At 48.2% G+C, this 14437-nt stretch overlaps 1 long non-coding RNA gene across 6 annotated transcripts in view; it reads left to right on the forward strand.

Annotated features, from left to right (window-relative positions):
• Positions 1-2935: 2935 nt before the first annotated feature.
• Positions 2936-14437, forward strand: part of LOC103567818 (uncharacterized) — a 225307-nt gene continuing 213805 nt past the window's right edge. For 2 of the 6 annotated variants that reach the window (XR_011543202.1, XR_011543201.1), the window contains exon 1: positions 2967-3160. This is a non-coding gene — a long non-coding RNA (uncharacterized lncRNA). Of the gene's footprint in view, positions 3161-14437 lie in introns of all 6 variants that reach the window. The other 4 variants (XR_011543198.1, XR_011543199.1, XR_011543203.1 and 1 more) reach the window with 3 other exon arrangements.

The following is a 14437-nucleotide window of genomic DNA, read 5'->3' on the forward strand; positions in this document are numbered from 1 at the left end:
GCCAAATAGATGCCTCCCTTTGTGCTTCTACTGCGCCTGGCACCTTTCCCTTCTCGTTCTGCTATCACAAGATCCAGGATGTCCATTCATTCATTCACTCATTGATTCTACATATATTTACCGAGCTGGTGCTGGGGATATAATAGTGAGCTGAAGACACGTGATTCCTGACCCAATAGAAAATGATGACTGCGGCTGTTTGCCTGTCTGACTCAATAAGCCTTTGTGGAATGATTGATGATCTTGTTTTCATGTGCCTGCAGGCCTTTGCCCTTGCTGTTTCCTCGTCCTGGAACCCTCTCTCCAGTCTGCACAGCTGGCATCTTCTTGGTCACATTATCTGGAGTCCGCTCCCCTCCTGCCCCCTCCCTCTCTAGTTCTTCACCCAGATTTACTGCCTCCATAGCATTTATCACTGGTGACACTACCTTGCTTATTCGCTTATGTCTCTGTGCCTTCTCACTAGAACGTAAACTTCTCAAAAGCAAGGACCTTGCCTGTCTCATTGCCCACAGAGTCTCAGGGACTAATCTGTGTCTGGCACATATTAGGGACCCAATGATGTGTGATAAATGAATGGATGGATTTTACAGATAAGTAAGCAGATGTAGAAAAGGGAAGGACCAGTCGAGAGCATGATATTATTTAATTATGGGCCCAGTACCGCTAAACAACCATGGGAATTACAATTCCAGAATGGAGGGTGGCAATTTAAAAACTAACAGATACAGGAGGTGAAGTAGGGAGAGGTGGGAGGAAATGAGCTCATGTCATAGAGAGGAGTTACCTGCTCTCCAAAGCGGAGAGATGTACGAATAAAACACCGTTACTTCACTCTCTTCTTGTCTTTCATCATCTCCTTTCTGAATCTTTGCAGAATTATTTAGGAGACAATAGCTCTCATGTGGTGAAGAAACATTTAAAATTTACCAATCCCTTCAGCTTCATGTTAGCTTCATTTTCTTTTATTAAAAGAAAATAGCTTAAATTTAAAACTATCAACTATAAGATGTCAATATATTAAATTTATTTTTTCTATCTATCATCTATCTGCATTTATCCATACATATGTCTTACAAATGGCATATATGACATATTTATTTTATTTTTTGCCATATTTATATTTATATGACAATATATGCCTAGAAAGATGTCCAGGATTTAGTGAACATTCATGAAAGTTATTTCTGGCTGATAAAATTTGGTTTTCTTTTATTTTCTGTATTTTCCTGCATAATTTTACTTTTTTACAATGTACATGTATTGTATCACTTTCGCAAGAATCGAATGATTTTAAAAAAACAATGGGAAGCAGATAGACCAAAATGTAATTGATGGTTAATTTTGGATGGTAGGGATATTAAGATATCTTTTTGTATTATGATTTTTTTTTTTTTAATTTGAAAGAGGAATTTTTAAAAGGGAAAAGCGTGAATCTAAGGTTAGTGCATCAGGGATCCACAGAGGTTAAGCAGAGTCAGGGTCAAGGCTGGGTGAATCCTGGCTCAAGGTGTCTTTCTAGCCAGGAGAGGCCCCAGCGGAGACAGCTGGCAGGAAGGATCTGGTAGCCAGGGTCGCGGACCCAGGCAATGGAGTGCAGGGTGCCATTAGAAGCTGGGCCTCTATTGGCCTGCGGACATCCAGCAGGAGGACACCAGCTTCCCCCAGGTGAAGCAGTTGGTTCCTGGGAGGACGCTGAAGCAGTGAACAGGCTCACTTCTCACAGCTCCTACAGCGCCGTATACAGATGCAGAGGTTTGAAAACCGCAGCCCAGAGACCTGTGAGGAGTCTCGCAGGGAGCCAGGCACAAAACGAGCGTTCCGTGATTATAAATGAATACGTAGCATCAACTGAAAGATTTTTTTCTTTTTCACGAGAGGAGAGCTATTCACGTCGGGAAGAAGCCATCGGAATACGAGAAACTGAATATGATACAAGAGGGAGGGAGCGGCCAAAGACCCCCGAGTGGGTTGAAACGACGGATGCAGGGCACTGGGCCCAGGAGAGAGGGGTCAGGCTTTGCTTCCATAATATTGAAATCACCCACTTGCGTGTCCGTCTTTTCCTCGGGCTGTGACCTCCTTCAATGGTCTGTGTCCCACTCGTCTTTCAGTCCCTCCTCCCCATTGTCTAGCAGGGCGCCTGGCTCCCTATAAGTTTAGCTCAATAAATGTTAAGTTGAACGGCGGCAGATCTTTGCATCGGTCCAATCCCGAGCTTCTGTACAGAAAGCAAGATAAACACGTTCCACTCAGGGGGCCGGCGTTCTCTTGTTCCTTTGGAGGGGCTATGGGGGATTCAGGGGGTACTTTAATACTCCCGAGTGGAGGGAGCTGTCAGACAGCCGGCCCTCTGCAAGGGACAGTCGAAGGAGTTGGGAAGGTGCGTGCGCCCCTCTCACCAGGCCCGCGGATGCTGGGTGGTACCCAAGGAGGCGCTCGGATGGGTCACTACGGATGGAGCTAAGCCAGGGATCTTCTGCACGAAGTTCTCCCATCTCAGAGCATCCTCGTCCTTCTATGTCACTGAACTGGCCGTCTCCATCTGGCAACTGGGAAGAGTCTGCCTCCAGGGCGCCGGGGGTGGGGAGGAGGGCAGAGCGCAGGATTGCGGAATGCGCGGCGCACACGCGAGCGGGCATCACCGCGGGCTTCGCGCCGGCTCGCTTAGGCTCCGGCGCGGGCGCAGCCAGGACCCCGGCCCGGTGCGGAGCGCGCCCTCCCCCACGCCATCTGGGCCTCCGGCGGCCCAGGCCCGTCCCGCCTCCCCACGGCCTTCCGCGGCTCGGTGTCGCACGCTGCCCCGGTGGCGGGCGGACGGCAGCGCGGGCCGCCGGTGAGCCGGGGCGCGCAGGGGCCGAGGACGCACGCGGCCGGACGGGCGGCGCGCGCTCCCCTCCCCCGCGGCCGGCAGCGCGAGCCGCCGTGACGTCACGGGCGCCCGCCTGCCCTGCGCTCCACCGGGCAGAGCGTGCGCGGCCGCCGAGCACATGGGCCCGCGGGCCGGCGGGCTCGGGGCGGCCTGGCCCGGGAGGAGCGGCGAGGGGGCGCCAGCAAGGATGGGCCTCGGCACCCCCGGCCCCCGGCGAGTGGATTTCCACGCGGGAAGGAGGTTGGCGGCGCCGGTGACCTTCGGAGACACGGCTGGATCCACCTTCCAGTAAGTTAGAATTTTGTCTTCTGCGTTTCTGGAAACTCGCAAGCCAGGGTCTTGCGGGTAGGGATGCGCACGGAATAGGGGGACGGAGGAAAGGGGCTTTCGGACTGGGATGTCTGTGTGTGAACCGTGACTTTCCTCATCACCAGACTCGAGACTGGCAGCGAGTTTGGGCTTTGGGGAGAGGGGGAGGGGAGGAGGGTGACATCAAACGCTCCGTGCCTAGAGATAATTCTGGATTTATGTACTTGATCAAAGGTGTATTACCTAACCTCTAAAAATAGACTCCTTCGCATTAGTACCAACTGGGGTCACAGATTCGTGTTGGAGGCTCCTTTTGCAAAATTAGAAGTCTGTAAACCATATGATGCTCCCTCCATCCGTTGACCATCTCCCGTCCCCCACCCCCAGGTGATTTCCGGAAAATTGAGCAACTATGTTTGAAACTTTGTCTGCTTTTGCATTGCATTTACAGATCTGCTGGGTGCCCCCACACCCATATCACGGTAATTCTTTTTGGAAAGGTTGTTGACTGAATTAGGCTTACCCTCCCTGGGGTAGTGTGCTCTTATTTATGCCAGTGTTTGTGGTCCGAGTGTAGACTTTCACGAATGGCAGCCATGATGCTGCACGTGTCCGGTGCCTGGAATGACCGTGAATTTTCCTGATACTTTGCAGTCGTGGAATATTCTTCTGTTCACTCGAACCCCTGGCATCAGGCTCTTCTAAAAGATCAGAGGAGTGAGGAAGCCACTTGTGAGGGTTTTTAGGGAGAAGAGGGTGAGGTTTTGGTGTTTCCTTTCTGGTGGTATATTTTCCAAAGAGAGGTGGGCAGCCGGCTTGTCGCCCACTCCACCACTGAGTCCTGGCTACTGGAGCCGGTTCATTGGTGGAAGAAACAGTGGAGAAACGTGTGTTTGTGTGTGGTGGGTGGGCGGGGGCCCTGAGGAGGTAGGGACTGTATCTGCTCTGCTGTTCGTTATAGGATGTTGCAGGCCTATTTTGCATACTGGTGGTGACAAGTTGAGGCTTGTTCATTTGACACAGTCCTGTGGTCATGGCAAATCTTTCTAAAGCTCTACCCAGCAGAGAAGGGGGTTGTATGGATCCTCTGAACCTGGAGTGGAACTTCCCGAAAGATTTATTAGGAGAAAAACCTTCCTGGAAGCCGCAGCAGGACAAACACAGAATTGCTGGCTGGGCAGAGCCTCGTGGCCTGGTCCCCACTATTTGAGAAGAGTCACATCTCGGAGGTGAGGACCGCCTCGTGGTATCAGCTGTTGGCAGTAGGGCCGGATGGGCATTCCACGTATGGATCTGGGGATGGAAAGGCTGGGTGGGTGCGGTGCCCACCGTAATCCTGGGCCCATTGATCTCCCAGAGGGGATTTATTTTGTGGTCACATTGTTGTTTTGCCTGGTCAAGGGTGACTTCTTGTTGTTGTTTTCCCTTTAGCTAGTTTGAGTGCAGAATTTTGCATAAACCAGGCTTCTCTTGAAAAGTAGAAGAAATCCGTTTCTTTTTCTCATTGATTTTCCTCTCTCTCCCCCCCTCCTGCCCCCTCCCTCCAGGCAGTCTGCTGTGCTCTTCTGTCCAAGGCTAGAGCTTTTTGAAGCTGGGAAGAGGGAGTTCTTGTTCTCGGTTTTGAAATATCTGACCCCCACTGCTCTGTGTGATTGCTGGTAGATTCTCACTGTCTGCATCCCCTGGATTCCTGTGCTTTAGCTTTTTTCTTTCTGAATGGCAGGCAGGCAGGTGGGCTGCGTCTGGGGAGCCCATGTTTACCGTGCCCGGGATCTTCTGCCTGCCCAGGATGGATACTTTCTCAGACAGCTCAGCTAAGGAGTCTCCTGGACGATCAGACACCCTTCCTTTCTTGCTCTTTGTGTTTGTGTCCCTGAATTTGGTCGGACCAAGGGCCGATCGACCCTTTCCTGGGGCATCCGAGGTCCTTGGAGAGTTGCGGGGTCTCCATATTCTTTAGAGAGGTGGTTGCAGGCCTGCTAATGGCTGTGCCTCACGGTGTGTGTTTTAGAAGTCCGATGCCCTCCTGCATGCTCCGGCTTTCCTTTCTATTTTGCATTTTCTTCCATAATTGACTGTAGACATGGCATTGTGCCTGTTTTTTTTTTTTTTTCCCCTTCTGATGCTGGTTTGTGATCTTTAAGAGACCAGGACTCCCTCTATATATCCCCAGTATCTGCAGGGGGACCCTGCCCCAAGATGGGAACAGAGCAACAATCTAGAATTATTTTGACCATCGATGAACCCCGTTCACAGTCACTTCTCCACCTTCCTAGAAAACCTCAGAAATTCTAGGCCTTACAGGAGAATTCTGCTAAAAAGGGTCTTTTGATAGGCACCTCCTGTGTCTCTCTGTTTTTCTGAACCTGAGTAATCTGAGGAACTAATAAAAGTAGTGATAATAATAATAACGATAGTTCCTCTAATAACATTGAAACCATGTATCATGCCAAGCGTGTTCTTTGCAATTTGTGCACCCTGTAACCTCACCAGGTGGTAATAATAAAATGTCTAGCAATGATGGAGTTCTTATTGTGGGCCAGCCTCAGTTCTAAATACTTTAGATATATTATCTCATTTAAACTCGCAACAATCATATAAGATAGGATTCTCATTATTATCACTATTTTGCAGATGAGAAACTCATAGTTCAGAAGGTTAAAAATAGCCCCTCAGGCCACACAGCGAGGGAGTGGCAGAGCCATTGAATTTGGATCAGTGCCCTCTGTCTCCCTGGGCCCACTCCCAGACATGAGAGGACAGTGAAATTAAGAACAAGCAAAGAATGTTTCTTGGCTTGAGCTGGAGGAGTGAGTGTGTCTGCAGTCTCCCCATCTCATGTAGGCACAGATAGAAACCCCACATCTTCTCCAAAGATACCATTGCTCTGGCTGCCGGCCTGTTCACCTTGGTGGAGCAGGCTGCTAACAGTGGGGCCAAGAAGACTTAGGTGGGGACTTTAGTGCTGGGAAAGTTCTGGGCTGGGGGCCTGGGGAACAAGGCCTCTGGGCAGGCCTGGGCAGGAACCTCAGTCTTGGTGCAGGATCTATGAGCGTTTGCAAAATGCTACATCCGGGCATCTTGCCTGGCTTTGTGAGCAGCATTTAATTACTATCCACATCCACAGCACATGGGACATGGAGTTTGCAAATGGTCACGTCTTCCCTGTCCCTCCACACTCCCTCCAGCTGTTCTGTACCTACCTCTATGATGGGTATAGTTTAGGTCCTGCAGCGACCGGAACAATACAGAGATTGTGGTGGCCTCGCTCAACCGTGTCATTAAAAACGAAAACAACGCCAGGTCATAAAACACAAGAGTTACATACAAGAGGGTGAACGATCTCAATCAGTTTTTAGTTGCAGAATTCTGAATTGTCTCTTATTTTCTCTTCCTCTTTTTTTTGGGGGGCGGGGGCGGTGCTATGAGGTGGTGTTTTGCTGTTTTGCCTGGTGGGTAATCTGAGCCCCAGTGTTATTTGTTTATCTGCCTTTTTTTTACTCCTTGACCTTGAACTTCTTTTTTTTTTTAAGATTTTATTTTTCCTTCTTCTCCCCAAAGCCCCCGCGGTACATAGTTGTATATTTTTAATTGTGGGTCCTTCTAGTTGTGGCATGTGGGGCGCCGTCTCAGCATGGTTCGATGAGCCGTGCCGTGGCTGCGCCCAGGATCCGAAGTGGTGAAACCCTGGGCCGCCGCAGCGGAGCGCACGAACTCAGCCAGTCGGCCGCCCCGACCATGAACTTCTTGAGAGCATCGGGGGTTGGGGAGGGGGGATTGGCGTCATCTTTTCCCCCTCAAAGCCCCAGGACTTTGTCGCATCAGGTGGCTGTCAAGAACTGCCTTGTTTTCAGGGCAACAAGCAACGAACGCCGAGCCTATAGGGATTGTCTTTTTAGAAGTGAGACAGCCTGACATGGTGGGAAGTGACACTGAAGACAGAGAGGGAAACCAGGAAGCAGCATCTGGGCCAACTCAGGGGTAGGGCAGATCTGGATTTCTTTGGAGCAAGTGACTTCACGTCTTTAAGCCTCAGTTTCCTCGTCTGTAACATGAGGATGATAAAGCACCGGCTTCGTAGGTTGGTGGGAAGAGGAAATAAGGGATAAACAGCAGGCGTTTAGCAGAGAGCCTGGGCTCGTAGGAAGCACTCAGTAAAAGTTAGCTAATAGTACTGTTACAATTACTGGGTTTTATTACTTCCTGTGGCAGCTTGGAGTAGTGGTTTCTGAATACGTTTTAATATGTAAAGGTAACATTCTGGCTGCAGAGATCATAAGATGGCAGTGACTTCACTAGAGGTCTTTGCGAGCATCTGAAAGAAATGTGCGCTAATAGGTGTAAGAAAGAGGTTCTAAGAAATCAGGAAGGCTGCAGGAGCGGGTCTCAGAAAGGACAGGCATCAGAGGGTGCCCCTCAGGTGTCAGCCTGCTTTGCAAGTTACCTGAGCTCTCAGCTGGCTGCACAGGGGGGAGAAGGATGGTGCCCAGCACTTAGCACAGAGGAAGTGAGCTTTTGAGGAAGACATTAAAGCAATTGTTATTATTTACTATTCTTCAGGACTCCCTTTTCCTGGTAAATTAGTCCCAACGTTTGTTACTCTGTTGAAGATTGAGTCCTTCATTCGTTCATCTACTGAGCAGTTGCTGTGTGCCAGGCACTCTTCTAGTTGCTGGAGATCCAGCAGGGAAGAAAAGAGACAGAAATCCCACCCTCTTGTAGCTTCCGTGCTAGTCCAAGCCACACAGTAGGGGCAGGTGGCCCCTGGGAGGAGCTGGGGAACAGATAGAGGTCGTGCAGGCAAAAACTACACCTACTGCAGTGCCAAGGGGCCCTGGAACCACTGTGTTAATAGATCTTAGATGCTTAGCACAGGGCCCAGTGTGTGGTAGGTACTATGTAAGTGGTAGTTGTTATATTTATTTATTATTATTATTATTTTATTATTTTCCTTTGGTGACTGCCTTATAAAAAGACAACTTTGCTTTCTCCCATTTCCCTTCCTGAGTTTGATGTTTCTGCCTAGTACTTGTTATAGCCTGAATGTTGATGTCCCTCTAAAATTCATACATTCAAATCCTAACTCCCAATATGATGGCGTTAGGAGGTAGGGCCTTTGGGAGGTAATTAGGGTTAGATGCGGTCCTTGGGGTGGGGGTCTTCATGATGGCCTTAGTGCCCTTTTAAGAAGAGACACCAGAGAGCTTTCTTCCTCTCTGTGTGTGAGGTCAGAGCAAGAAGAAAGCCGGGAAGACAGCTCTCGCCAGAAACTAGAACCTTGATCTTGGACTTCCTGGTTTCCAGAACCGTGAGACATAAATTTCTACTGTTTGAGCCACCTGGTCTGTGGTATTTTGTTATGGCAGCCTGAGCAAACTAGGATAGCACTTCTCGTTACCTGATGTACCATATATCCGCCTTCTCTCACTAAACTGTAAACTCTGTAAGTCTGAGGGTTTACAGCCATTCATTCATTCATTTTCATTAATTCGGCAAATGTTTATCGTGTGCCTGCTCTGTGCCAAGCACTGTTCTAGGCGCTGGGGATGCAGAGTGGAACAGAAAAGATTTCTCATGGTATTTGCATCATAGCTGGGACAGACACACGGGCAACAGTAGACATAATAAAGGAGGACGTTCGTAGTGTGTTAGAGGGAGATGCGTTCTCTGGGAACAAGCAGAGCAGGGTCAGGGTCTGCAGGGCTGGGCTGGGCTGCACTGTGAAGCTGGCTGGTCAGCAAAGGCTCCACCGAGAAGCGGACCTTGGAGCAGCTTGAAGGAGGTGAAGGACTTAGTCTGGAGGATGCATGTTTCAGGCCCTGGGAAGAGCCAGGATAGAGGCTGAGGGCAGGAGCGGGCCTGTGAGATGGAGGAGCAGCAAGGAGAAGAGTAAATTGGAATGGCGTGAGCAAGGCTGACAGGCAGAAGGGGAATAGAGCAGTGTGCACAGGTGCTTCCCATTGTCTTCAGGCCTTTCTAAAGACATTGTCTGTCTTTTTATTTCATTTTTTTGAGGAAGATTAGCCCTGAGCTAACACCTGTTGCCAATCCTCCTCTTTTTGCTGAGGAAGACTGGCCCTGAGCTAACATCTGTGCCCATCTTCCTCTACTTTATATGTGGGATGCCTGCCCAGCATGGCTTGAGAAGCGGTGCCATGTCCGCCCCTGGCATCCAAACCAGTGAACCCCTGGGCCTCCGAAGCAGAATGTGCAAACTTAACTGCTGTGCCACTAGGTGGGCCCTGTCTTTCTTTTTAAATTGAGGTACAGTTGCCATATAGCATTATATTAGTTTCACGTGTACGGCATGTTGATTCCATATTTGTGTATATTGCAAAATGAGCACCACAATGAGTCTAATTAACCTCCGTCCCTATATAGTGACTTTGTCTTCTACTCATTAGATGAAGAGCCATTGAAAACTGACATGGTCCAATTTAGCTTTTGAAGTGATCAGTCTGGCTGCCTTGTTGAGAAGAAACTAAATTAGAATCGGAAGCTGGGGCACCAGGGACAGACATGCAAGTAACACAGGTGCTTGGTCCAGGCTGGTGGTGGTGGATGTGGCTACAGGTGATGGGCTTCTGGACTGTTCACTGCTGTATCCCCAAGCATCTAAAACTACGCTGTCTGATGTGGTAGTCGCCAGCCTTGTGTGGTCACTGAGGGCTTGAAATGAGGCTAGTCTGAGTGACGGTGTAACGTATGTGTAAAATACACATCAGATTTCAAAGACTTAGTACAAAAAAAGAATGTAAAATATCTCATTAATGAGTTCTTTAATGTTGATTATATATTAAAATATTTTGGATATATTGGGTTAAATATAATATATTATTAAAATTAATTTCACCTCTTTCTTTTTTCTTCTTCTTCTTTTTTTTTTGGTGAGGAAGATTGGCCCTGAGCTAACAGCTGTTGCCAATCTTCCTCTTTTTGCTTGAGGAAGATTGTCGCTGAGCTAACGTCTATACCAACCTTCCTCTATTTTTTGTATATGGGATGCTGCCACAGTATGGCCAAATGAGTGGTGTATAGGTTCACATCCAGGATCCGAACCTGTGAACCCTGGGCCGCTGGCTGACGTGGAGAGCATGAACTTAACAACTATGCAACCAGGCCAGCCCCACACCTGTTTCTTTTAACTTTTTTTACTAGAAAAATCTAGAAGTATGCGTGCCTTACATTCTATTTCCATAGGACAGGACGACTCTAGAATAATGCCTGGGACCTCGTAGGCCTTCAGTGAATTGTATAAGTGAATGAGTCAGTGCCAGGCACAGGGGAGTCTGTGGTGGATAAGAGACTGTCCGTCCTTGTGTTCCAGAAACTCCCAGTGTGGGAGAGGCAGACGACTGGTGATGACTGCTGGAAGGGAGGGAAGATGTGTCAGGAGGGGTCTCTGGTTTTGGCAAGGGCCTTGAAGATGGGGAACTGAGAGGCGAGCCCCCGGTGCCTTGGGACTGTGGCTGAGGTGGGAGAGGCAAGAAGGGCGAGCAGGCCAGAGTGGGGGGGACGCTCAAGAGCCTTAATGACCAGGCAGAAGTGACTTAAATGGGCCCTGCGAACTCTGGGCACTTTCCAAAGATTGTAACCAAGGAGTAATTTCCCAGATTTACATTTAGAAAGATGACAAGGTGGGTTTCAGGAAGGAGGGACCTGAGCTGGGGGTTCCAGGCCCTTGGGGGACGGAACTGTGAATAGGGAAATGTAAATTATCTTTCCTCAATCTGAGGGAAAATTCTATAAAAGATAAATATAATTTAAGTTAAATACAACGAGTGTCTTTATTGTTGCTTTTTTAAAAAACAGATATAATTATGGTGTGTTTGCATCCTGACTTTGTTAGTTACCATTAGGTCATAAGCATTCCTGAATATTATCGCATGCACTTTGTGTCATTTTTATTGCATAAACAACATTTTTGTGCAGTGTTTCAAACATTCTTTTGAATTGGGTAGTTAGGTCATAAAAGACTGTTTATATGTATCAAGTTTTCTATTTTTGAGTTACCTTTTCTTGTTAAATCCCCAGTCCTAGGATTATTGCATCATAGCCTCTCAATATTTAAAAAGTTTTAGGTAAATATTGTGGCCCATGAGATTAGTACCAGAGCCAAATTTGCTGTTTTCTGTTGAGATGTGTGATGTTTGTGGCTGTCCGTGACACACTGATAGGTCATTAACATATCTAGCATGTATATTACATGGTAGACACATGTTTGTATATATCGTATGCACCTGGATTAATTTTTTCTTTACTTTCATTTATTCAATAGATATTTTTGGAATGCCTAGTTGTGCCAGGCACTGTTCTAGGCCTTGGGGGTTCAGTAGTGATCAAAACAGATATAGTGCTGGTTCCTAAGGAGCTTATGATTTAGTGGGGGAAATAAAGAAAGAAGAAAACGTATCAAAAAACGCCCACATTATTCTATGGAATATGAAAGAATCTGAAATAGGCTAATGTGAGAGGATAGTTTCTGTGGCGTGAGGGGGTTAACAGTGAAATCCTGCCTTTGAGCGAGACATGAAGACTTGGGAGAAGTTAACCAGAGAAGGAGCAGAGCACGAACGAAAAGGAAAAGATTGATAAATATGACTGTGTATTAAAAAGCAAAGCACATCTAAGCCAAAAAAAAAAAGCAGTGAAGAAGAGTTCCCAAAAGTCAATAACCAGAATCCAAACAAGCTCAGAGCAGAGTTGGTAAAAGATATGAGGAAGCAGTTCACAAAAGAAGAAAGCAGAGTGGAGGGGACATGTGAAAAGATTCCAGATATCCCTAATAAAGTCAGGTTTATTGAGGTCTGATCTTTAGACAGCAGAATTCACCCTTTTTAGTACATGATGCTAGGCGTTTTAATAAATGGGTACAGCTGTGTAACCTAGTCGTGTAATCATCACCATGAAGACATAGGCTATTTCCATCACCCCCCCAGTTTCCCTCCTGCCTCTTTGTCGTCAGTCCCGCCCCCTCCCCGCTCCCACCACTTCTAACAACACTAATTTGTTTTCTGATTACTTTTCTTGGGTTCTCCCCTGCGTTGTGTCTATCAGTAGTCTGGTAGTTTTGATTGCTGAGTAGTGTTCTGTTCTGTGGGTATTCCACTGTGTCTTTATCCATCCTCCAGTTGAAGGGCATTTGGGTTCTTTCCGAGGGGTATATTTTTCATCTTTTAAAATGTGCCAAAAATAGGAAGTCTGACTTAAGTCTGGGTGAGGCTGTGTGACGGGATCCCCCACTCAGCGAGTGTGTGAGGTCGTTGGAGAGACCCATTCGCAGCATGCAGTAAAATCAAAAGCGTGTGTGCCAGCCCACTCCTAGATAAGTCTGAGGGTTCACAGCTCATGCTCTATGTAACTTACGGATGCTTAGAGGTGGAAGTGAACGTTTCAAAAATGGGCTGGAAGAATCTAGTCAAACTCACTCCCATCATCCGGGGAGGGAGGCGGGAGTGGGGCTGGGGGTGAGGGTCAAAGATGACTTTACCTTTAATGCTTTTTGAAAGAATGTATATGCATACACATATCACTTACACATTTTGAAAATCTATAGAAAGGTAAACGGACTGGGAGCTCATATGACAACACGTTCATGGATGTAAATTCTAGTTTCTTTGAATTTCCTTTAAAAAACAGTTTAAAGGAAGATTGTACAGACCCTAGAGAACAGCGTGTGTGAAGAACCCAAGGCAGGAAAAAGTTTGGGGTGTTCATAGCATCAAGAGACTTGTGTGGGTGGAATGGAGTGAACATCTGGGGGGCCAGAGATACAGGGTGGGGTCCAGATTGCTATCATAGCCTTAAGTGCTATTCCAGACCCTTGTGGGGGCTGAGTGGGGTGGGGTAGGCTTTGATTGACCTTTTTCCTGGGTGGATGATGGATTGCATGGTGACAGTGGAAGGTGCATTGCAGCAACTGGCAGGGTTTGGACCCTGGCTCCAGCAGGGGAGAGGGAGATAAGAGGGCAAATTCAGTATTTATTTTCAAGATAGAAAGGAGTTCTGCTTGGAGGGCGAAGTTGGAGGGGTTCCAGGTGGGACTGAAGACGTAGCCAGGGGTCTTCCAAACTCAGCTTCGACTTTAGCCCTTGGGAGCTAGGGAGCTATGGAAGGTTTTAAACAGGGGTAGGGATGAGATTAGAGTGGCATTTCAGAGAGATCTGTGCACACGTGGTGTCACCAGCCTGGAGTCTGAAGAACATTCTAGTTAATGCAGCTGACAGCGCATCAGTTACCCTCTTGTTGCATGCGTGGCTTTTCTCATTTTTCAAAAAGAAATAGGAGAAAGAAAGGTCCTCTGTGTGGAAAGTTGCCTGGAATTTATGGGCGAGCAGCTGTAGGAGACAGAGGCCCCTTCTGGCGTTTGTCGTGATGGGGTTTATTCCACACTCTCACTTTAGTAATGATTCATCCACAGGGCCAGTGGCAGCCCAAGATCACTGCAGCAATCTTTCCACTCAGAGATTTCAGAAAGAGATCGCTCCTCTCCATGCAGTGCATCGCTTTATCCAGAGCAGACGATTGCATTTGGTCGGTGAGAAACCCAGGAGGCGAGGGCCACACTGTCCCGGCCTGGTTTAAACTCAGAGGACACTGCCTGTGGGGACCCTGGCTTCCTCCTGCAGGCTGTGCTTCCAGTTGTCACTGCATCGCCTCCCTCCTTCCAGGGCTGCTTGCCCCAGGACACCTGGGAGGAGGTGGTGTCCCAGCCATGTGCTCTGGGGCTAGAAAAGGAGCTCCGAGGCCGCCCCTGGCCTTTGCTCTGGGCAGAGCTCCCAGCTGGCCTGAGCCTCTGCTGTCCTCTGCCCGCACCTCGAGCTTGGCCAGAGGCAGTATCTCTTCCCTGTCATCTCTCTGGACATTCCATACGTGCTTTCTCAATCAGAGACATTCCCCACATACTTAAAAAGGAAAAGCAAAGGGTGTTTGAGAAAGCCAGGGGAGCCAAAGGAAGGAGATCACTGTTCGGATATCTGTAACCTCTGGAAATTGTCTTGGCAGCCACGGCTTAGCCCAGTAAGGTTTTCACGTTTTCTACCTGGACGATTCCTGACTCCCTTGGCCAGAATTATGCGACCGTCTCACCTTTGGTCCAGCAGTAAGACGTGACATCCCGGTGCCAGAGCCCCCTCCTAGAGCACCCGGCTGTCGGGCGCTGGTGCAGCTGTCTCCCTGCTCCCACTCCTGTCCTCCTCCTGGCTGGAGTGAACTTTTAAAACTGGCTCCTGAAATTCAGTGACTTAAGAGCCTTGA

This window comes from Equus przewalskii, chromosome 8 (genome assembly GCF_037783145.1).
Source record: "Equus przewalskii isolate Varuska chromosome 8, EquPr2, whole genome shotgun sequence".
Taxonomy (NCBI): Eukaryota; Metazoa; Chordata; class Mammalia; order Perissodactyla; family Equidae; genus Equus; species Equus przewalskii.